This window comes from Cervus canadensis, chromosome 2, assembly GCF_019320065.1.
Source record: "Cervus canadensis isolate Bull #8, Minnesota chromosome 2, ASM1932006v1, whole genome shotgun sequence".
NCBI classification, from domain to species: Eukaryota; Metazoa; Chordata; class Mammalia; order Artiodactyla; family Cervidae; genus Cervus; species Cervus canadensis.
The window spans coordinates 84,750,482-84,773,970 of NC_057387.1; the positions used below are offsets into that span (position 1 = coordinate 84,750,482).

General features: G+C 43.0%; 1 pseudogene; it reads left to right on the plus strand.

Moving 5' to 3' along the window:
- Positions 1-1,107: 1,107 nt before the first annotated feature.
- Positions 1,108-23,080, plus strand: LOC122429104 (annotated as a pseudogene).
- Positions 23,081-23,489: the final 409 nt, after the last annotated feature.

Genomic DNA, 23,489 nt, shown 5'->3' on the forward strand with positions numbered 1-23,489 from the left:
TATAATTCCATTTTCTCTTCCGTCTCAACACGTGAATTATATTTCTTTTTTAAACCTTCAGTGGCTGCCTTACAGCATACACTTCCAACTGGTTCAAATACCTATCTTCAACTAGCACTACACTGTTTGATTGGTAGTACAAGTACCTTATAACAGAATTTTCCTAATTACACCCTTCTGTCCTTTCCAACACTGCATCATTCATATCACATATCTAAGCTAGAATCATTAAATACATTAGTGCTATTTTTATTTTGAATAAACTCTTATCCAACAGATCAATTTAGAAAAAGAAAATAAGAGACTTAATACATCTTAATTTGTTTTTTCTCTAATAGTCTTCCTTTATTTAGATCTGGGTGTCTGACCTAAATATCCTTCCTTCTTTCTGAAGAACTTAGTTTAACATTTCTTCTAAGGCAGGTCTTTTGTTGTTCAGTTGATAAGTCATGTCCAACTCTTTGTGACCCCATGCAGCGTAGCATCCTAAGCTTCTCTGTCCTTCACTATCTCCTGGAAATTTGCTCAAACTCATGTCCATTGAGATGGTGATGCCATCCACCCATCTCATCCTCTGTCACCCCCTTCTCCTCCTGCCTTCAATCTTTCCCACCATGAGGGTCTTTTCCAATGGGTTGGCTCTTAGCCTCAGGTGGCCACAGTACAAGAGCTTCAGCATCAGTCCTTCCAATGAATATTCAAGGTTGATTTCCTTTAGGTTTGACTGGTTGATCTCCTTGCTGCCAAGAGTCTCAGGAGTCTCAAGACTTCGAGAATCTTCTTCAGCACTACAGTTCAAAAGGGTCTGCTAGCAACAAATTTTCTGAAATTTTGTTTGTAAAGGAAAAATTAACTGCTAGAAGGAACAAATAAAGGCATCTACATAATTCTGTCACTGAAGCAATCTTTGTAAACAGGAGCGTTCAGTGCCTTGTTCCAGAGTAGCTCACAATAAACGTCAGGTGCTGTTGTTTTTCCCAAAGTTCAAGAGGCTGGGCTCCAATCCTCTGGTGAGAAGGTGACTGAAAAACACAAAGCTCAAGTATCTGTGGAGCTCTCTGAGATGCAATGAAACCAAAAACCTTAGGGCACCCTTGGTCTCAGAGAATGCAACAAAACAACAACAAAATACTCCAAGCCTGGCCTTTACCAAGACCCAAGTGTGTGTTCTTTCCAGAATCCAATGGCGACAGCTGGTGGTCAGAAGGAAGGCCGGATTTCAGCTGCAAGGAGCGACGCGGCGGAGATTTGGCGGGGGCGGGCGAGGTGCGCAAGAGGTGGGGCCTGGGGGAGAACCAGGGCTGGTCCGGCTGACCTGGTCACCGGAAGTCAGGCACTCCAGGGGCGGGGCCAATGAGGGTTGCGGCGGGGAGGGAAGAAGAAGAGCAGGAGGAGGTGGGGCAGGAAAGCACCAAAGAGAAAGGAAAAGACCGGATGCACAGAGGGACGGGCGAGGCGGGGCCTGGGCAGCCGGCTAGGGGGGAAGGAGGGCGGTGCTGGCAGCGTGGCGGCAGAGCCCCGCAGGGACCTCCGCAGACTCGGACCGCGGAAGGGGGACCAGCACAGCCAAGTTGGAGGCGTTGGGCTCCCTGGCGGCTGCCCTCTGGGCCGCGCTCCGTCCTGGCACTGTCTTGCTGGGAGCCGTTGTCTTTCTCCTCTTAGCTGATTTTCTCAAAAGGCGGCGACCAAAGAACTACCGGCCGGGGCCCCCGCGCCTGCCCTTCATAGGCAACTTCTTCCAAGTGGACTTTGACAAGGCGCACCTGTCGCCTTAGCTGGTAGGAGCGAGCGACGGTGCCCGCGCGCGTCCTGACCCTGATCTGCGGAATAGGGGCCATTCAGGCTACCGAGGGCGGGAGGGCTGGGAGGGGGGACCCCCTGGAGGCTTCCCTGGTGGCTCGGACGATAAACAATCTGCCTGCAGTGCAGGAGCCCCAGGTTTGATCCCTGGGTGTGGAAAATCCCCTGGAGAAGGAAGTGGCAATCCACTCCAGTATTCTTGTCTGGAGAAGCCCATGAACAGAGGAGCCTGGCGGGCTATAGTCCATGGGGTCGCAAGGAGTTGGACACGACTGAGCGACTAACAATTTCACTTTTCTGAGGCTAAAGCAGGCACCCTAGTACAGCCACTTGGAGCCTCTCTCTTGACCACAGCAAGTGGCATGATTCACCGTGCTTTCTACGTGTGAAATATTGTTAATTGTTCACTGTTGAGTGTGCTGGACAAGATATACTTTGGGGGTGGGGTGCAAGTTTATTGTACAAAACAGAAAATGCATCTCGATCCATCGTTTTCTGTTGGAAAACGTTTAACTATTGAACTGTAGCTTCTCAGGTGGTTCAGTGGTAAGAATCCCCTGGAGAAGGAATGGTAACCCACTTCAGTTTTCTTGCCTGGGACACCCCAAGGACAGAGGAGCCTAGAGGGCTATAGTCCATGGGGCTGCAAAGTGTCCAACACCATTTAGGGATTCAGTAACAAGCAGCACTCATCTGAAGCCTTCACATGCTGCCAGGAGCTTAGTCATCTGCATATTTTCTCTTCTCTCAGGGATCCTCGGATAGAGTATGGTTCAGAACCCGCTCAGTATGCTTAGTAAACGTTTTTGACTGACCAGGTGGCCCTTTGTCTCCGTTTCTTTCATTGGAGCCTTGAGGGTGACAGACACAATATGGTTTTAAGTCATTTAGTTGCATCTTGTTACATATTACCTGGACATTCTTTTTATAGTATGAAAACTTTGTCTTTTTTTTACGTTATTTTTGGCTGCACTAGGTCTTCCTTGCTTTTGCTAGGGCTTTCTCTAGTTGCTCCAAGTGGGGACTACTGTTGGTTTCAGTGTGCGGGCTTCTCATTGTGGTGACTTCTCTTGTGGAGAATAGACTTCGGGTGTACGGGCTTCAGTGGTTGCATTTTGCTGGCTCTAGATCGCGGGCTCAGTAGTTGAAGTGCTCATGCTTAGTTGCTTGTGACATATGGAATTTTCCCAGACCAGAAATGGAACCCATGTCCCCTAATTGACAGGTGAATTCTCATCCACTGCGCCACCAGGGAAATCTCCCATTTTGTCCTTTTAATATTATTATCCTTGGTGAGAAAGAGAGATGGGAAGCTATACTTTCCCTGGGAGGTTCTGTTTCCCTTGTGTGAAATGATGATGAGGAAAAGAAGAAAGTATTAGACACTCAAGTCACGTCTGACTCTTTGCGACCCCACTGACTGTAACCTGCCAGGCTCCTCTGTCCATGGAATTCTCCAGGCAAGTGTACCGGAGTGGGTTGCCAGTCCCTCCTCCGTGGGATCTTCCCAACCCGGGAATCAAACCCACGACTCCTGCATTGCAGGTGGATTCTTTATGGCCTGAGCCACGTAAATCCTCACCACTTGTCAACCACATTGCTCCCATCCCCACAAGGACAGAGCCCCTCATCTTCAGGCTCCTCCGTCTACAATCCACTCTCAATAAAGTATTCATTTAAAAATGTCATTCCTCTGTCAAGATTTTCTTAGTGCTTCCTGCTGCTTCCCAGAGTTCATATTCCTTAGGGAGCCACATGGATCCCTTCTTGTATCCTCTTTCCACTTTATCATCTTCTTCCATCAGAGCTCCCTAACTGTGGCCACCCTGAATTCCATAAAATTCCCTTCATCACTCAACACTATCTCAAGAATTAGCAGCTGCTTCCTTGCCTCTCAGCACAGGTACCTTCCTGACAGACAGCTCTGTGGTAGGTGGTTGTGATGATTAAATAAAAGGAATGTTCAATGTTAACATAGCTTATAGTTGGTGCTCAGAATAGTTCTAGTTCCCTAGAAATGCCTGGAGCACTTTCAACACAAGCCTGTATTACAAACTCAAGCTCAGATGGAGATGGCTTCATCACTTTCTGGGAGAAACACCCAGTTGGTAGCACTAAGTGACGAGATTAGTATATAGAATTTTAAAGATAAGATCCTAAACATGTATACCTTTTTTGAGAAATATGTTGTTTAATTTCCAAGTATTAGAAGCCTTTCTTGTTTTCTTTACCTGTTAATGATTTACAGTTGGAGATCATTAGGGTCAGAGGACATTTAACTATATGATTTCAACTTTGAACAAATATGTAAAGGTTGGTTTTATGACCCATGACAGATGCTTGAAAACTATGTCTTCTGCTCTCATTGTTTGGAGTATTCTGTACTGTGTCAGACCTTAAGAAATGAGTGTATTGTTTAGTGTTTCTGTCCCCTGTTGATGTCTTATCTACTAATTCTATCAATTACTGGGAGTGGCTTATTGAGGTCTCCAACAGTACTTGGACATTTAAGTCTGGTCAGTCTGGTTAGTTTTGGTCGTTTTATTTTATGTATTTGATGTCTCTTTTATTTGGCACACACACATTAAAATTGTTGTGTCATCTTGGTGAACTGGCTCTTAATTATTACATAACCTCCCTCTTTATCCCTGATTTCCTTTGCCTGAACTTTACCTGATACAGTATAGCTAAGCACCTCTCTTTTGATTAGTATTTGCATAGCATATGCTTCTCCAGTCTTTCATTTTTAACCTACTTACATGATTATATTTGAAATGAGTTCTTATATATAACATATAAGTGGGTCATTTTTTTCATTCTGCCAATCTCTCTTTTATTGGTGAACTTAGATCCTTTATATTTAGCACAATTTCTGATGTGTGAACAGTTAAGTCTGCCATTTTATTATTTATTTTTTATTTTTCATTTTGTCTTCTGTTTCTCTATTTCTCATTTCTGGTCTTTCTGTGAGTCACTTAAATATTTTGTAAGAACCCCGTTTTAATGTATCTGTAGTGTTTTTGAGTACGTCTCTGTATTCTGCTCTAAGTGCTTCCTGTAAAGCTTACAGGCTATGCATATGTAGCTTGTTACATCATCTAGTGTTGTTTCCATTTTAAGGCTGAGGAAACTGACTAAAAACTGTCAAGTGATTTGCATAAGTTATTCAAAATTGATAATGGCCAAACAAGGACTTGACTTCTACCCTCGGTCTCTACTTATGTTGCCTGACACTTCTTGAGATAGTTAGCAGATTTATTCAGGGTTTCATTTATCCAATAGATATTTATGAAGTGCTTATCATATGACAGGCATAGTACAATAGAGTATATGATGAAAGGTGTGGTATAAATTTATGGCAACCAAATGAGGTGTTATTAGGTAGGTTCACTGTGAATGAGAAGCCATGAGGATAATCTCTGTAGAATGCTGAAATGAATTTGCTTGAACTTGAAATAACTCTGAGGCAAGTGGCTATATGGAGTAAAGTGGACAGTAGATTTTTAAATGGGAAAGTAACATGAGCTAAAACAAAGTGAGAAGGCAGTGAAGAAACTGGTTGATTTGTTTGGCATAAGGGGAACCTTCCTTATTTCCCGCATTTCTGAAACATTCTCTACATTAACTATATGGCTTATTATAGGAACATATATGTGAATAAGAAAAAAATCTAATTGGGAAGTGATAGATAAGGACGGGAAGTGATAGATAAGGAAGATAAATGTATTATGAGGACATACATTAGGCTGCTTGTAACAAAAAAATCCCAAAATACAGTGGTGTGAAAATATTGAAATTTATTTCTCTCTTACAAGTTGAGATGTAGGCAGGAAGACCAGGATAGCAAAGCTGCTTTGCTCCACAAGATTATCCAAATACTCAGTGCTTCTATCTTGTTGCTCTGGTCTCACGACACTCAACATGAAGGGGAAAGTGGGAGATGGTGAGAAGGAAATTTCCTTCAAGGACACGACTCGGAAGATGCACACATCACCACTACTCACGTCCTATTGGAAGTTAATTGGGAAGTAATGTGGCCAGTTAATCCTTAGGGAGTTCCATCACTCAGCAGAAGAGAGAAAATATGCTTTCTCCTTGCCTTCATTTAAGGATGAGACATACAGAGCGATTTAGAAAGAGCTCTACTTTATGCCCACCAACTAGGCACTAAATCTCTGTGCCTCATTTTCTGAAAACTAGGAATACATTATGCGGTTGTTATAGGAACCAAGCAAGTTTGTGAATATTGGTTTATCCCAGGGTAAACTAGCACATAGCCAATGCTTATTTCTATATCTACCCTCCTCCTTTCTTCAAAAATGTATAGTAACCAACTCAAGGAAAAACCAGTTGTTGGTTATAAATGAGGCATCACTTGTCTGACTTGATTGCCTCTTGGGCTCCTTTCATCCACTCTCTAGCCACTTCCCCTCCATTTCTTTGTCAATACCTTATCTGAATCTTTTTGCTAAAATACACTCCCAAATATATCAACAAAAATAAATAATTTTCTTATTAATCTTTGTATTATGGTTGCTATCCCCAGAATCCTAAAGATGGGAATTTGTAATAGCCCTCATTTTATTCATTTGGAAACTGAGACAGAAGAAAATTCTATCTGTCCCCTTGAACAAGGGCTTACATCCCTTTGCACACAGATCCCATTCATTCCACAGAGGCTCCAGTGGCTGTCTGCCAGGGACCCAGGAACAAAGTGCCTTTCACTTTGCTCTTCTCATTCTTCCTCACAGAAACTTCTTTGGAGGGGAGGGAGCACACAGTGCGGCTTGTGGGACTTTTGTTCCCTGTCCTGGCATCGAAACTGGGTCCTTAGCAGTGAAGCCCTGAGTCCTGATATCCTGACCACTGAACCACCAGGGGATTCCCCCTTACATAAACTTTGAAGGAAGAACAGTTTTTTACCTTCTATAGCTGGGAAGGTGAGGCTCATAAAAAAGGGAAGTAGCATTCCTAAGTGCTCACAGCTAGTCAACCACAGAGTTAAGATTTCCACATGTCTCCACAGCTAGTGTGCTCCTCTCCATAATCCCTATAACAAAACTTCTGTCACCTACAGCCTGCTGAGTAAGGGGACATTCTCTCCTGGTATAATAGATTTGATTTACTAGGAAGTCCCTGTTCCCTACCCCAGAATTCACTAAACATATCTCTTCCTTTCTCTGGTGAGTCACATGGGCTGAATTCTCTCTTTTCACTAGACTTTAAGACGCTTGAGGTTAGAGACTTTGTTTATTTAATCTTTATGCCTTATTCTCAGGACACATGTGCTCACCCAATTCAAGTACATTGAGCATATGAATGAGTGTGTATAATGAATGTCTATGTCCTATAGTGTAGTCTAGTTAAGAGCAGGAAAAATGGAAACAGGTAGACATATTTCCTACAGCTCAAGTGCACAGACAGACAAACACAGAGACTCCCCTCAATACAAGCCTCCCACCAGCCCCATGCACCCTCCATTCCAGGATTCAGAGACATATGCGTATTCAACTGTGACTCTTCTATTTTTCAGTTTGTGATGAAATATGGGAACATTTTTAGCATGGATTTTGGTACATTTCCTTCTGTTCTTATAACTGGATTGCCCTTAATCAAAGAAGCCCTTGTCCTTAATCAAAGAAGCCCTTGTCCACCAAGACCAAAACTTTGCCAACCGCCCCTTGATGCCTATTGAAATACGTATCTTTAACAATAAAGGTAAGTTTCTTGAACAATGTTTGTTTGATGTTCCTATGGTCTGTGAAAGGGTCTCCAACACTCCCAAGGACCTATCATATTCCTGCCCCTCTAGGAAGCTGAGTCCCTGCATTTCCCTGCTGAAGACACCTGCTATGGGAACCTGGCAGGGTCAGCCCTAATGTCAGGGATTTGGGAGAAGCCATGTTTTTTCAGATGGTTCTCAGTTTCTCTTTGAAACATTTAATCTATTAACTCTACATCCATTCACTCCATGAAAGCCAGGTGTACCTAGTGCTAGGCACCAGTGACAGAACAGTGAGGAGAACATACATAATCCTTGATTGTTCTATAACTTACATACTATTAAGAAAAACAGTGTCAATCACACTAATAACTTAAGACCTCAGTGTTATGAAGATAAGAGCAGGGTTCACTTATTACGGGTATCTAATCTAGTCCTGAGACTCAGGAAAAACTTATGTAAGTAAATGACATTTAATAAAGTGATGAAGCAATGCAGCAGAGGGAATAAAATGTAAAAGTTTCCAAGTTGGGAAGACAGACAGTGAACTGAGGAATTGAAAGGTGGCCAGTGCAGGAAGCACAGGGATGAAATGGAGATAATTAAATGAAGATGAAGCTTCTGAGTTTGGCCAGAAATAGTTCATGCAAGTTCTTTTTAAGGATGTTGCTTTTTATCCTAATAACAATGGAGGTTCTGAATGGTTTAAGTAGAGGAAGGAATCATCATATTTATATGGTACATTTTAAAGACATTTTTAAGCTGCAGTGTCAAGAATGGAATAAAGGAAGCAAGAGACTATTGTAGACTTTTAGATTAGAGGAGGTGGTGGCCTGGAAGAGGGGAGTGGAAAGAAATGTCAGTCCAGTAGGTTTGACCAGGAAAGTGGTGAAGATATATGGGTTTAAGCTACTCAGGAGGCAACTCCAGTAGGACATGATGACCTAGACAGAGGGAGAATGAGGTGCTGAGGTAGACACCCAAGTGGGTAGGTAAAGAAGGAAGAAAGATGTGGAGGAGGACAAGGTGTTGTCTGGCCTGGGTAGGGAGTTGTATAGAGCAAACCATAAATTTAGTCATGAATATGCTGAGTGTGAAGCCAAGAGAGTCAAGCAGAGAACTGTACATGTGTCTGGAGCTGAGAGGCAGAAAATACATGTTTACTGTCAGTAGATGTGATTTGAAATTTTAGAAATTGAGATTTCCTAGAAATGGAGGATAGGGTAAAGAGAGGAGGCTTCAGACCCAATAGAAGATAGTTAACCTAAGGTATGATAATTTCTCTGAAGTCATAGAATTACCAGAAAATTATGGAGAGTGTGGTGTCCTGGGCTCCATTGGCAGAGAATGTTTCAGAAAGAAAGGATCTCATGCTGCTGACTCATTAGGATGGGGTTGAAAAGGATCCTGAGTTGAATAGCAGGGAAGGAAAATGTTCCTAAGGTGGCGACAGTGTGGAAGGAGACATGAGAAGGAGTTGAAGAGTGCCCTGGAATGAAGAAATGGGAGGCTGGTGGCCTCTCCTGTGTTATAAAATCACTGAAGTTCTATTACACACAACATACAGATTGTTTTCCTTTGCCTGTGGTGTTCTTTCTGCAGTGTCCACAGTTTGTTATCTAGCGTGATTCATTTATCTTTTTAAGATATTTAAGATCTTTTCTACTTATGAGTATTGACTCCTTCTAATCCATTAGTGCATACTTGGTATGTGGCATAACCAGTAATTAAATATTCTTATGAGACAAGTAATCAAACGACAGGCTTTGGAGTCAAGCAGACTTGAATTTGAATGCCTGTTCAGCAGGTTACTCACTCTGTGACCTTGCAGAGTTTACTTTTATTTCCCATGCCTCATTTTTCTCATCATTAAAGTTAGGCGGCTGGTTTGGCAGTAATGATTGTACCTACCTCAGAGAGTTTCTGTGAACACTAAATTACACAATGCATTAAAAATGCTAACATGTCCATCAGATGGGCAATCAGTAAATTCAAGTGATTATATCTATTGCTTTGGAATTATTTCTCTGAATAGTTTTCAAGCACCTTAAAGCCCTTCTCCTTTCCTCCATCTGATACCTTATCCTGAATGGGTCTTGTTGGCTTTTTTTAACGTTAGCTTTCTTTTCCCAGAATTGATCATGTCCAATGGCCATGTATGGAAAGAACAAAGGAGATTTGCCCTGACAACTCTGAGGAACTTTGGTTTAGGAAAGAAGAGCTTAGAGGAACGCATTCAGGAGGAGGCTGCCTACCTCATCCAGGAAATAGGAGAGGAGAACGCTAATCAGGTCCTAGGACAGGTGCACTGACTATGGTTTATTCATTCACTAATCAGATGCTCAGTTAGAGCCTATGTGCCTGTCCTGTGCCCGGCACTGTGTGGGCCACTGAGGGAATGACAGTGAACAGCTAACCATGACCTGCCCTCGTGGGGGTCAAGAATGAAGAAGAAGAAGAAGATGGGTATTAAACTTATTATTGGTTTTAAATCCTGGTCATCACTTTGACTTCCCAGACACTGACTAAGTACTTGCTGTGTGTCAGACCCTGTGTAGAGGGCTGCGGACACAGTCTCAGATGTGGTTCTGTAGTCAATGTGTCATATGTCACATAGAGTAGACTCTCTGGAAAATAGAAACCTATCTGAAGGCTTCATCTCTTCTTCTGCCTCCAGGACAGCCTTTCAACCCTCACTTCACAATCAACAATGCAGTTTCCAATATTATTTGCTCCATCACCTTTGGGGAATGATTTTACTACCAGGATGATCAGTTCCAGGAGATGCTGAGGCTGTTCGATGAGGTCATGCATCTGAGGACACCAGTGTGGTGCCAGGTAAGCCTCTTCTCACTTCCTCTCTTGGATAAAGACTTTAGGCTAATGTCAGATACAGATGAGATGGTCTTCCTTTTGTTTTAGGCTAAAATGCAACCTTTGAAATTGACTTCACCACAAACTTGTTTACAACCACTCTGTTGACTTTAGTGTTTTTGTCCCTGGAGATGGTAAAAAAATCTACCCGCAATGTGGAAGACCTAGGTTCAATCCCGGGGTTGGGAAGATCCCCTGGAGAAGGGAACGGCAACCCACTCCAGTATTCTTGCATGGAGAATTCATGGATAGAGAAACCTGAAGACCTATAGTCCAAGGGATCGCAAAGAGTCAGACACAACTGAGCGACTAACACACACACACACACATTAAATATTTACTGTTGATAAAAAACATTTCTTACGTTCATTTAAAGTACAGAACTTTTTATGATATACACATATGCACTTACATTCTTTTCCTTAAAAAACAGTATTGCCATCACTTTTGAGTCTCTCCTTTCCACGTTCCTCCCTAGCTCCACACCTCCATGATCCTCAGATGTGTGTTTCTGTGCCTGACTCCCCCTCAGCACATTGCTTTGACTCGTTTGTTAGTTCCTCATTTTATTCTGCATAGTTTTCCACTTCATGAATGTGACACTGATTGTTATTCTCTTGAATAATGGCTTGGGGGATTAATAAACACATTTCTAATTAGAGGAATTTCTAATTTGAGGGATATTATGAATAAAGTTGCCATGAATATTCTTGTTTTATGCACACTCAAAGATACACACACACACACACACACACACTAGAGACAATTGCCATGAACAAAATAATAAAACAATATAAGGGAATAGGAAGAGGGTCCCAGGGGTGCTGCTAGTTAGAGGATACCAGGTAAGACAGGTCCAAGTAAGTGACACTTATGTGGACATGTGCTGGGGTCCAGCCCCAGCAGGATCCAGGGGAACCCTCAGGATGAACGGCGTCGGCGAATGAGAGAGAGAGTGAGACAAAGCTCGGGGCTAAGTCTGAAGTTTATTTTTGCATTGCCCCTTTATACCCTTAACAACATCTTTGGGGGAAGTGCAGATTGCTTACACACAGGTCATCTCAAAACATTACATCAACTTGACCTTCAACAGAAACTGGATGTCACCCACATACTTTTTCGTTCACAAGAGTCTTTCTTATCATTTGGCCTTCAGGCCTGCTAACATTTTATGGCTTGCACCTGGTGTGACTTAAGCAACTTCAATAGCCGACCCTGTTTTTCTTATAATTAATCTATTTTCTTTTTAATAAGCGTCATCTCTATGGGAACTAGATAGGATTACATTTTTACAGAACAGAAATGCGAAGGACTGCAAAAACAGCAGATATGGCACAAAACAGGCTCTTAGTCTAAAAGTTAACCACCTGCAAGAAGTTGCCAGCTAATCTCTATCTAAAGTATTTTCTATTAGGCACATTTATGGCTATCATATTTGTGGAGCTTTTCTCACCCCGCGAAGGGGCCTATGCTTAATAGTTTCTTTTGTTAGCATACTGTGTTTAGGATGTTTAGAACAGTCAAGAGCATTTTGTGCAATGAGATCACACATTTATCAAACAAGCCAGAATGTCAGCAAAATGTTTGAATGGAAGCATTTCCTTCATCCCTGGCCCCTTCATAGGGTACCAGCGTCCAGGAGATTTATTAATTAGCTTTTAAGTTGGTCCTCATTCAGTGAAAGAGCAGCAGGAGAGCTCTTGGCAGGCAACACAAGAATCTGCAGCAGGGTAAACAAGAACAACAGCAGAAAAGGGGGGAGGATACAGGGTGGGGTAGTGGCTGAGGCCAACCTGGAGGGTCCCTTATCCTAGGCGGCCTTGCCTGTTAGGTTTTTTCCTCGTGACCTCGTCATGGATGGGGTCCCGGACGGCCTTGCCTGCCCAGTATTTTCTTCATGACCTCGTCACAGGCGGGACCCCCCATAACAGCTCCCGGCAGACATGAATGAAGTAAAAGGCTAGTGTTGTACAGATTTCATAGGAAGACCAATCTGATTGTATGAATAGCCAATGCAAAGGACTAAACATTATCGTCCTTGAGGTTATCACAGAGACCAATGGGGCTAGACTAGAAAGACAGAGAGTAAGATGGCAGCAAGTGATAGCAGAAGAGGGGACAGGAGGGTGAGAGGCCAGCTCATGTAGAGCTCCAGATCAGAAGAAGGATGTAGAACTTGTCTAAATGTCATGGAAATTCAGTGAAGTATTGAGGGGTAAGCAGTGATATGATTTATTAAACTGTTAAAGGGTCCCTCTGACACCTCAGTGGAAAATCGACTGGGAAGGGGGTTAAGGGGAGAATCAAGGAAAATGATGGAGTCTTTACAGATCCAGGTGAGAAATGTTGGTGCTTTGTACTAGAATGACAAATACATGGAGTAGTGAGAAGTGGTCTGAAATTGGTTATATTTTGGAAGAAGTGCTAAAATACTTTGCCAAGAGAAAAGAAGAGGGTTGAGACAGAGAAGATGAATCAAGGGTGGCTCAAAGGGTTAAGTGTAATCAAAGAAAATATATATAAAGATACGATGGTTTCTTAGTCTTCAAGAATGAAAAACTGGCACCCTCTTGTCTTCATGACTGCTTTGTTTTCTCCATCAGCTCTACAATGTCTTTCCAAGGATAATGAATTTCCTTCCGGGTCCCCAGCAAACACTCTTTAGTAAATGGGAGAAACTTAAAATGTTTGTTGCTAATGTGATTGAAAACCACAAGAGAAGCTGGAATCCTGCTGAAGCAAGAGACTTTATTGATGCTTATCTCCAGGAAATAGAAAAGGTGAGAGAACCTAAGTGGTTTCCTGAGTAGTGTTCTTAAAGAACAAGTGAAAGGATTCTGGTTTCCTATGCTGCTGTAACAAATCAAACTTCAGGGGCTTAAATAGACCCAGGTTTATCAAGGTAAGGTGTTGGCAGGCCTGGCTCCTTCAGTGGCTCTAGGGCAGAATCTGTTGAAGCACTTCTCCAGCACCTAGAGGCTGCTTATACTCCACGACTCAGGGCCCCTTCCTCCATCTTCCAAACCATTGATGTATCCTCTTCTCTGCCACCATCTTCATATGGTCTCTTTATGTTCTTGCCTCCTCTTATAGAGACTCTTGGGATTATAATTGAAACACTGGGATAATCCAGGGTAATCTTTCCAAAAGAGAGGGTGAGAGGCCAGCTCATGTGGAGCTCCAGATCAGAAGAAGGATGTAGAACTTGTCTAAATGTCATGGAAAGTCAGTGAAGTATTGAGGAATAAGCAGTGATATGATTTATTAAACTGTTAAAGGGTCCCTCTGGCACCTCAGTGGAAAATCGACAGGGAAGGTCTCTCCTCCCATGTTCTGTCTGGGATGAAGCCCCCTGTGTTGTGACAACTAAGAACAGTCTCAATAAACCAATAATCACTGTGCTTTCTAGCATAAGGGCAATGCTGCTTCATGTTTCCATGAAGAAAACCTTATCTACAATACCCTGGACCTCTTCTTCGCTGGAGCAGAAACAACTTCAACCACCTTGCACTGGGGTCTGCTCTACATGGCCTTGTACCCTGAAATCCAAGGTGAGCACATCGGGGGGTAGGCCTGGTTCAGGTCAGAATACTTCCCTAAATTAGTTCATGTAAATCTCAGTATTCCTAAAGGGTGCTATTTGATTTATCCTCACTATTAAGAAGAGGAACCTGAGACTCTAAGAGCTTCAGAAACTCACAGCAGGAATGTTGTCGAGCAAGAATTTGCCACCAGATTTGTCTCAGACCAGGGCCTACTTCCTACCCACATAACCTCCCTGAAGAGCTAGTCTGGATAACCTAACATAGCCCTTTTGATCCTGGTTATTCCATTCCTTAGCTTAACCAGCTTAAGAAAAATTGTGGAATATTAGAATAATACAACCTCCTCTTATTTTCCAGAAAAAGTCCAAGCTGAGATTGATAGGGTGCTTTGCCAATCTCAGAAACTGAGCACGGCCGCGCGAGTCCATGCCCTACACCAACGCTGTCATCCACGAGGTGCTGCGAATGGGGAACATCGTCCCTCTGAACGTGCCCCGGGAGGTGGCAGTGGACACCACCCTGGCTGGATACCACCTGCCCAAGGTAATTAGGGCCTCTCTCATAGCCTCAGGTCTCCCAAGTTCATATTTGTAAATGGTTGGAGTCTCATTGGGAAATGTGACGTGTTTTCTTGTCTTAGGAAAACACTTAAATAGGAAGAGAGATATATTAATATTATTGCTGATGTCATAGAATTTTTTCTTCCTGTGGGGTTTTTAGAATGTTAGTTCAAGAAAACGTTAATAGGTGTTGTGGGAAAATAAGGGGATTCCTAGGTCAAACATATTTAGACAAAGACTTGCTGTTTTAAATTTAAGATGTCTCAGTGTTTTAATACATGATGTGCATTGTTAATTCCTGTGGGGATATAGCAGGCAGCAATTCTCAGTCAGACTTTGCCATGAGGTCCTTTTCTTTGCCTTGGGAGAACTTCTCACAGGATAGGGACCTGCCACACTTATGTTGGAAAATTCTGCTTCACAATCCTGGTGGTTTAGAATATTGAAATATGAATAAATATTTGAGACCATCTGAGCCAAAATCACATTAAAGTGATGTTTCTAGCGTAATATCCCCAAATGTATTGTTCCAGCTTTGATGTACACCCCTTTGAAGGGACTGCTTCACAGGGGAAAACAATCCAAGTCCGTGCAGTACTAAATATCAGAAAAGGAGAGAAAGGAACCAGTGCTTTTGAAATAGTGATTATGTGCCATTGGTCTTCCCTGGTAGCTCAGATTGTAAAGAATCTGCCTGCAATGCAGGAGATCCGGGTTTGATCCCTGGGTCGGGAAAATCCCCTGGAGAAGGGAATGACAGCCGACTTCAGTATTCTTGCCTGGAGAATTCCATGGAGAGAGGAGCCTGGCAGGCTACAGTCCACGGGGGTTGCAAAGAATTGGACACAACTGAGCAACTAACATACATGCACTATGTGCCATTGACTGTTCAGGTTCTCTCAAAATATCTTTATCGGTCCTCAGAATAATTTTGTTATCCTCATTTTACAAATTTGAACTTCAGGCTGAGAGAGTTACTAGTCTTTTAAAGAGTTCTCAACTACAAAATGACCACAGTTGGGTTCCAGAAACAGAGTTTTTCTGATTCCCAGGCTCATCTTTTTCTGTTCTACACAAAGCTCTCTCCTCAGGGGTTACTTTATTTTGCCTTTAAAAAAGACTCCCTGCAATTGTTCTCTGTGGGGCCCTGTCCTCACAAAGACAATTCTGCTCTCATTCTGCCCACCACTCTTAGGATCTCAGCAGACAGCTCTCCTGTGCCTCCGAGTGTCCTCTCTGCATACTGCACATTCACAGTTCTTTCCTTTCTCACCCCTTGGTCCATCTCTGTGGATCCATTGAAGTTTGTCTGAGTTTGTCTGTGTGTGGAACCTGGGGCTGATATCAAGGCAGAACAGTAGGAACTTCCCCACTGCATTCCCCTTTGTCCCCATCCTGCAGAGCTGGGAAAAGCAGCTATTCCTGCAATGATTGTGTTTACCATTTTCTTGCTGACTGACCATTTTGTGGGTGAAATCTGAAGTCTAAATGACTTCACAGGATATCTTTGTATCTTCATAGCAATTAATTTAGCTCCCAGTAACCATGCTAAGTCAATAGACTGGTTATAACAAGTTTTCTTTTCTGATGTAGTATTCTGCAGGCCCAGGGAGCCAAGTAAAACCGATTTTTAATAGCAGCTCGAATAGTCACCCTGAGGGATGGCATGTGCAGTGCTTCTCCACATAGCCCCAAGCTGAGGAGTTCTCAAGTGCTGGCTTCCAGGCCTCCGCATGCAACCCTCTATGAGAAAGTGATACTAGACTAAATGCAGAGGAAAAGAAGATGGGGCATTGGGTGCTGAGGAAAGGCAGGTACTTGCTGAAGGATACACAGTGAGAATGCTCCTCGAATTGGGTAAAACTTAGGTCACAGAAAGCTAGGTCCTGGTTGATTAGCTCACGATGGTGGAGTAGAAGGACCTGAACTTAACCTTCTTATGCAAACACAAAAACCACAGATATCTTCTGAACAACCATTGACCAAAAAAAATAAAAAGGAAACCTACCAAAAAAAGATACCCTACATCCAAAGATGAAGAAGCCACAGCAAGATGGCAGGAGTGGCGCAACTGGGATAAAGTCAACTCCCATACTCACTGGGTGGACAGTGCACAAACAGGAAGACAATTACATCACAGAAGTTCTGCCACAGAAGTGGAAGTCCCGAGCCCCATGTCAAGTGCCCCAGCCTGGGGGTCTGACAACAGGAGGATGTGCCCCCACAGAATCTAGCTTTGAAGACCAGCAGGGTTTGATTGCTGGAATTCCACAGGACTGGGGGTAACAGAAGCTCCACTCTTGGAGGGCACACACAGGTGGTATGCACACCAGGACCCAGGGGGAAGAAGCAGTGACCTCGTAAGAGGCTGGACCAGACCTACCTGCTAGTATTGGAGGGTCTCCTGGAAAGGCAGGGGGGCAGCTGTGGCTCACAGCAGGGACAGACACACTGGTAACTCCAGCACGTACTCATTGGCATGAAGACACCCTGAGGCTGCCATGCACAACGGCATGGAAAGGAGTAGGGACAAATGACAGATTGAGAAACTGAAAGAGGCTTGATGCAGTGGGAGCGCAGGTAGAAGGATGGTGGCTCAAACAGGGGCAGGTGATGTGTCCTTAGTCTAAGAGTGATGGGAGCTCCTGAAGGCTATCTGTCAAGTGCCAGGTGTGGTGGGTGGAAAGGACTAACATGATTAAATCATGTCCAAAGCTAACTCTGCTTTCATTGTGTTGAGAACAGTGAAGGGGAAGAGAGGATATAGAGTTGTAGTCAGAGCTACTGTATGAATGTGTGGACAACCAAGGTTGTCCTTGGACCTGGCAGTGGGGGGCATAATGCAGGTGACAGAATCAAGAGAAATTTCAAGCAAAATTGACCATCCTGCCTGAAGGACTGGAGGAAGGCAAAATGAGGAAAAGGGGGGCACTAAGGAGGACTCCTGGGTTTCTTGCTGTATACTAAAAAGGATAGTGGTCCCTTCCACTGGGTGACCTATCATTAAACCTTCTGTGGAATGTGCTAGATAATGAGGGGAAGAGAATGGAGGGAGAAACTTAGATGAATGAGACATTTTTTTGTTATGCAAACTGCCATAGTTACCACTTCACTGAGCAGCTGGGTTGATTTTGATCCAGAACTTCCTGCCCACTGTCACATGATTCATACATGTTGCATACATGTTCATTGATTCATATGTGTTCCCTCCCAAGTTCAACACTGACACGTCCCTGCAGAGATACATTCTGCACTAAGAGTAGTCATACATTCCTGATCAAATTCCCAACAGACAATTCCAGTCCACAGTTTTAAGCTGACTCATGGCAAAGAGCTGGGTTGTAGGGATTGGACTCTGAAGTTACTTGGTTGGGGAGTTTGGGGGAATTTGGGGTGCTATCAACATTAATGTAGGAGCCTGGGGGGCTGCTGCCCCATTGCACATGTGTGTTGTGTGTGTCATGTCTTGCACGAGTCTTTTCTGATTTCTCCAGGGCACCATGGTCATGACCAACCTGACTGCACTGCACAGGGGCCCCGCAGAGTGGGCCACCCCTGACACATTCAATCCAGAGCGTTTTCTGGAGAATGGACAGTTTAAAAAATGGAATCCTTTCTGCCTTTTTCAATAGGTGAGTAGCAAAAAACAGGAGTGTGGGAACCCAGAGTCTCTCTCTTTACCCTTCCCTGCTCTTTTTTTGAGGCTTTGCTTTAGTTGGAATGTCTCTAGATCGCCCTGCCCAGCATGGCTCACTCTTGCTGTGATTGCATCTTAGGATTCCCTGGGTGGAGCATCACCAGGACTCATGCCCTTACTTCCTAAGCCCTGGCTTGACTTGATGGAGATTTCAGCATCAAGTTGTTCTGTCCCCAGAACACCGGAAACAGAAGCTTAGACTCTGCCTGTTACCCACAAGGAAGGTTGGAACCTCACCATCTTCATAGAGCTACAAGTGTTCCATGATCCTTTTAGGGCTGCCCACTAGCATAAAAATAAAGCTATTTCCTATGAAAGGGGTGGAGGAGGTTCCAGTAAAGGGGCTGCTTCCTTATCATTATGGGTATCACAAGTGACTCTAGGTGCCATGGACTTAAGTAGATGAGGTTCTACTGTATCCATTGTCTGATGAGGTCCCTTTGACTTTTAAAATTCTAATAACCCTTTAAAAATCTAGTTAATACATTTACATGGTGCACAACTTAAAATGTACAAAAGAGATTGCAGAGAAAACTCTTTCTTTCATGTTTCCCAGCCTGCCTGTTAGAAAAGGGTGTTTTAACTCATAACAATGTGAAATGAGTAACAAAATTCGCCATATATACCAGATAGCAAGTTAAGTATGCTGCTGAAATCGTTTCAAATAATTTCCCAAATCCTTAATTCGATAAATGTTTCCTGAGTGCCTATTTTGTGTCAAACATTCAGCCTGGAAGATATGACAATGACTAGGTAGGGGGGAAAAACCAATGCAACTCTCATGGACCACACGCTGTAGTATAACCTTACATGGTTCAAATTCCTATCACCACACTGGGGATAAGGAAGGAAACTGAAGCTTAGAAGGGCCAGCTGTGGTATCTACAGTAATAAAGCTCATAGAAGCAGAGCTAGAACTCAGTGTTGAACATGTTTATCAAATACTGAAGCCTGTGCTCTTCTTAGCAGTGTCTTCTTTAAAAAGTAACTAAATGCTAGTGAGTTAACATGCTGAAATTCATAGTAGTTTTCTAATCAGTAATTTAAAGTAAATATAGATTTATTATTTGCAACAGTATAATTTTGCTTATCATGACGCAAAGGCACAATAAGGGAGGGACTGGAATTTGAACCCACATAGACGTGATGCAGAGCCCAGGTTTCCTGCTGTAGGACTCTGTCCTGCGTGTATCTAGACTGATTCTGATTAGATCTTCTATGTCTTTCTTACTCTCATTCTATGCTACCGTTGCTCACTTTGACAAGTCACTTTCTGACATGAAAGCAGACATGAGATGTGGGAAAACCTTTCAGTCTTCCTGTCTGCAAGAGCTTCTGATTTCCTATTATAGTACAAAGCTGCAGGTGCTTTATTTAAGTATAAAATTATTCTCACCTCACTGGTTTTGTTGTTATTGTTTTTATTCAAAGTTGTACCACACCCTTCTAATTATAGATTTCATTGGCAAGCAAATTGTTTTACTTGCTACTTACAAAAACCCAATTATTAGCAGTTAAACATAAAGGGATCAGTATCTAACTCTCAATGTAAGGAAATTAGGATTCAGAGAAAGTTGTTTCTCATCCAAGGTCATCTGCCCAAGGAATTGGCAGAAAAGGGCAAACGACTCAAGTTTCTGGTTTCTTTTTAAATTTTTATTGATGTATAGTTGATTTACAATATTATATTAGTTTCAAGTGTACAGCAAAGTGGTTCCATTGTACATACATGTATACCTTTTTTTCCCCTTACTGGTTATTACAAAATATTGAGTGTAGTTCCCTGTGCTATACCGTAGGTCCTTGTTGGTTATATTTAAGTTCTAATCTAGTGCTCTTGCTAACACAATTAGAATGTTACTTATATTCCTAAAGTAACTTCCATTTTAAGATTCACTGAGTTCATATTTATATGTATTGATCATTATATTACTACATAACAAAGTCAAGAACTCAGTTACTTAAAATAATATGTATTATTGCTCCCAAGTCTACAATTGAGCTTGGGAGCTCGATTGATCTTACTGGGCTTTTTTGTCTGTTTGGGAGATCAGATGGCTGAAGGCTGATCTAAGATGACCCCGGCTGGGACAACAGGGCTCTTTTCCAGGTTTTTTCCTCCAGCATGTTAGCCTAGCTGGTGTACTTGTGGAAGATCTGACCACAGGTGGGAGAACAGAAGCACAGTGCCTCCAAAAGGCCTCGCTGGGAACTGGAGACCATCACCGCCACTGCCTTCTGGTGCCCATGCAGGTTATAGCCCCAGGTGAAAGGAAAGGGAAAAATGGCACAATTTGAGGGAAAGGGCTATGAAATCACATTGCAAATGATGGGGGTATAGGGAGAGGGTGGAACTTGGAGCCAGTGTTGCAATGAAGAGTTCCCACAAGCTGTCTTTCTGCCTAAAAGTTAAATCCAGAAATAGGCAAGCTTTGGGGGGATACTCTCAGCTATTATAGAATGAGGGCTGGCCAAACACAACAGGATATAGAAACCTGAAAAATACACTGACTCAAAAACTCAACAGAGCGTCAGGTTTTTTTCCACCACACTCCCGTCTTCGGGTCATTGTTGCTTTGCCTCATTCTTGATCCAGCACTTTGTAAAGAAAACTTCCTTGAAGGAATGGGATGTGGAAAGCTCCTTCCCTTCTCTTGGAAAGATGATCAGGTGTGGAATTAGGATGTATGCACAGTCAGGGGCAGATGCCAAAACTATTATTGCAAACTTGTATTTTCTTCATGTAAGGTTTTCCCCTTTGATCCAACAAAACAGCAAACAACTTCTTGAAAAGCAAGAGACTGAATCCTCATTTTCAAAAAAGAAATAACTGGATCATAGGAGATAAGATTAGAAAGATCTTTTTTCAAAAGCCCTAGGCCAGTTCTCTCATTCCTAGTGAGGCAATTGACCTGGTTAGTGATGGCCAGCTGGTGGAAGCACCAAGGAGAAGATCTATGTCTCCCGTAGTCCAGGATGAAGACTTGAAGTAAAGTAGCCCTACTTTTCATTACTTATAAATCATGTCTCCTGTCTTACTGGTATCCTTTCCCAGCCACATACTGTGGTTAGGAGAAAGATTACTTCACAAGTTTGACAAGTGAGAATTGTCTATGTTGGTGAGAATAAATGATTTACTCATAGCCCAGAGCTGGGTACTGATGGAACCAGTACTGTAACCCTGGTTCCTGACTCTGTGGGTCCAATTTTGTCACAATATCTGGATTCTTCTAGGAAAATCTTAGGTATTTACAATACAACTGATTTGGTATCATTTGAACCAATTTCTTCACTGTTCCACTAGTGATGGATAAAGAAATCAGAATGAGAGGAACAGAAATGATTAGACATGTGCTGGTGGGAAACATAGAAACAGAATTATATAAAAATGGCATAATTCTGAAGCATATTTTGGTTTATTAAACACTTTTGCAGCTACTCTCTAATTTTATTTCCTCAACAAGTGGTTTCAGGCAGAGGACACAATGGAAGCATGCTACATTACTGCTTTCCAAGAATACTTCATTAGTTGAGGAAACACGAAAAAGCAGCACCCAGAATTAACTACAGAGAGTAATGCCATTGAAGGTGTACAGCAGAATCTTTTCAAAGACAGCTAGGCAATATGTCAAAATGTTAACAAGGGTTTTGTCTGGATTATAGGATTACAGACATCTTTTATTTCTATTTTTCACACATTTTCTTCATTTTTGCAATAAACATGCATTACTTAGGGAGAAAGTACGTTATTAAAACACCCACAAGAGAGATGGTGGTAGAGCCCTGTTTGGGGTGTTGTAGCCCAACTCAGGGAGGAAAACATCATGAAGGGAGGGGGTGGGTGAGGGAAGCCTGGAGCAGGTGAACACAGGTGGGATGAGACGGAGTCTCACTTTTGTCCTATGGGCAGCGGGGGTGGGGTCCTATGGCAGCGAGATTCCCAGTTATTAAGGCAGGAAACCTGCCAGAGGGAGACGGTGCCTCCTGCTTGAGAAACTTTGACATTCACTTGCTTATACTTTTCATCAGTCTTTTTTTGAAAATTGAAAAAAAAATGCAAAATTTTGCTTTTTGTCTGCTTTTGTCCTTATCATTTGCTAATGGATTTTTGAAAGACTTTTGACTTGACAACATTTGTAGGTCGACCCAACCCCTCACTTGTTTTATCCACACCCTGTACCTTCATCCTGTGCCTCACCAGTCTGACCCCTGAAGGCACTGGAGTGTGTGATTGTGGAATGAGCTCCCTGGACTTAGGATACACCAGGTGGTTATGATCAAATAAACAGTGCATAAAGCCCCAGGCAGGCCCTCACCTTGCTCAGGTTTTACAAGATGTGGTGGAAGATTTCCATCCTTTCGGGGCACAGATACCATCTGAGGAGGTAACTCACTCATCTTATATTTTTGTCTTTTAGGAAAGCGGATGTGCCTTGGAGAACAGTTGGCCAGGACTGAATTGTTTATTTTCTTTACTTCACTTCTGCAAAAATTTACTTTCAGGCCTCCAGAGAATGAGAAGCTGAGCCTGAAGTTCAGAATGAGCATGACCCTCTCCCCAGTCAGCCACCACCTCTGTGCTGTTCCTAGGGCGTGAAGTTGTCGGGAGGGGGAGAGAGAGGGGGAGGAAGGCAGGAAGAATGGGCGTGTCCCCCCAAGGCAGGGGGCCTGCTCAGAAGTGAGGGAGCAGCATCCAGTGCCTCTAGGACAGGTCACAGGAGCTGGACTCAGAAGGAACAGGATCCAAACCCCAGCTTTGTCATCTTCAGTGGAGCCTTAGGAAATCAGTTACTTTTGAGTGATTTGCCATTTCATCTAGGAGATTTAATCAATCTTGAGCACTCTTTGGAAGGACTAATGCTGAAACTGAAGCTCCAGTACTATGGCCACCTTGATGCCAACGACTGATTAATTGGTCATTGGAAAAGACCCTGATGCTGGGAAAGACTCAGGGCAGGAAGAGAAGAGGGCGACAGAGGATGAGATGGTTGGATGACATCACTGATTCAATGGACATGAACTTGGGCAAACTCTGGGAGATGGTAAGGGACAGGGAAGTCTGGCATGCTGCAATCCATGGGGTCTCAAAGAGTCAGACACAACTGAGTGACTGAACAACGAATAACAACAACTGGGAGATTTGAAGTGGACAACAATTCCTTAGCTAAACAAAAAACTGCTGTTAAGATCAGAGAAGTAAGGAGGAGACTTATGGAGAAAGGAGGGGAAAGAGAGGGTAGAACTAATTGAGGAAGTAGCATTGCCATATATACATGACCATGTGAAAAATA